This window comes from Orycteropus afer, unplaced genomic scaffold (assembly GCF_000298275.1).
Source record: "Orycteropus afer afer isolate SDZICR_OR568_19922 unplaced genomic scaffold, OryAfe1.0 scaffold00372, whole genome shotgun sequence".
NCBI lineage: Eukaryota > Metazoa > Chordata > Mammalia > Tubulidentata > Orycteropodidae > Orycteropus > Orycteropus afer.
In genome coordinates, this window is record NW_006921959.1 from 757537 (window position 1) to 759517 (window position 1981).

Genomic DNA, 1981 nt, shown 5'->3' on the forward strand with positions numbered 1-1981 from the left:
TAATTATTCAACACTGGTATTAGTGGTTTTTCTCATCAACTCACCCCTTTTTTGCAAAGATATTTTCTCACAATCTCTATGAGGGAATCACAGTTCCATCTCCTCTTTACTGGAATGATTATCAGGACAGGTAGCCTTGCCTTTTAGTTTCAACATATGTAATCAAGGATTATGTTTAACATCTTTTCAACTCTTACATAGCTTAGCTGTATTTTCTATTATATCTTTATTTTTCTTGGTTCATTGTACTATGGAGTATACAGAGAAATGAATTTGTGTTAATGAAGGAAACCAAAACCAAACTCATTACTATAGCATTGATCCCAACTCACGGCAATTTTAAAAACAGAGTAAAACTGACTCATAGGGTTTCCAAAGTTGTGAATCTTTTACAGAATCACACTGCTACATTTTACTTTTCCTTACAGAACAGTTGGTGGGTTCGACACACTAATCTTTTCCATTAGCACCCAAACACTTAAGCACTCCACCACCATGACTCCTTGTGATATCAATTCTGATACTATATTGAATAATCCGAAGAAAACACCGATAAATTCACCTTGGACAAGGTGAATTCTTAGACAAGAATCCACCTATTTAGAAGTTATTGAAGAGACAAATTCAAAAGCATGGGAGATCAGAAGAATAGTATTTGCACAGGGAGATAGCTCAGAGGACAGAGATGTGTAGGAAAAAAGAACACAGAAAAAGTTTAACCACTGGTAGAAAGTGGAAAGAGCTATTACATGATGGGGATTGCAGTCAATATCATGAAACAAAATGTGTATGAACGTTGTATGTAAAATGAATTTTCTCTGTAAATTTTCACCCAAATCACAATAAAAATTTTTAAAAAATTGAAAAAGAAAAAAGTGCTGCTAAGAATTAAGCCTAGAGATAATTTTTCTTGACTACTTTTTCATGCATGTGTCCACTGTAGAAATTCCTTATTCATTATAGTTTATACAGATATGTGTTCTCCACTTTCTGTTAAAAAGAGAAAAATTATAACAGAAAAACAGCGACAGAGAGCATTTCATGTGTGGTTCAAAGTGGAGAGGTAATTATTTTCTCTCTAACCTTTCGGTTGTTATATCAGTTGCAGTTGAGTAAGCACCAACTCATAGTGACCTTATGTGTAACAGAACAAAATGTTGCCTGGTCTTGTGCCCTCTTTACCATCCTTGATATGGTTGAATCCATTGTTTTGGCTACTGTGTCAATCCATCTCACCAAGGATCTCCATCACCTTCATCAACCCTCCAATTTACCAACCATTATGTTCTTTTCTAGCAATTGATCTTTCCTAATAATATGTCCAAAGTGAGTGAGGCAAAGCTTTGTTATCACCATTTCTAAGGAGCATTCTGATTAAATTTCTTCTAAGACTAAGACTGATTGTTTCTTCTTCTGGCAGTTCATATTCATTCAGTACCATGTCTCTAGCTTCATTCATGTTTTGAGGTGTTTCACAGATTCGTTGATATTCTCTAACATTGCGTAGTATTCCATTGTGTGTATGATCATGGTTTGTTTATTCATTCATCCGTTGATGGGCACTTAGGTTTTCATCTTTTTGCTACTGTGAACAATACTGCAATGAACATGGATGTTTATACATTTATGTGTGCCACAGCTCTTATTTCTCTAGGATATATACCTAGTAGTTGGATTGCTGGATTATAGAGTATATTTCTATTTCCAATTTTTAAAGGAAGCACCATATCATTCTTTACAGTGTACCATTTTACAGTTCCACCAAGAGTGCATGGGGGAAAATCTCTCCAAGTTTCACTAACATTTGTTGTTTTCTGCTTTTATGAATTTTACTATTAATACTCCTGTGCTGTGATATCTCATTGTTTTGATTTGTATCTCTCTAATGACTAGGAGCTCTGGTAGCATAGTGCCTAAGGCACTTGACTGCTAACCAGAAGGCTGGCGGTTCAAACCCACCAGCCACTCCTCGGAAGGAAGG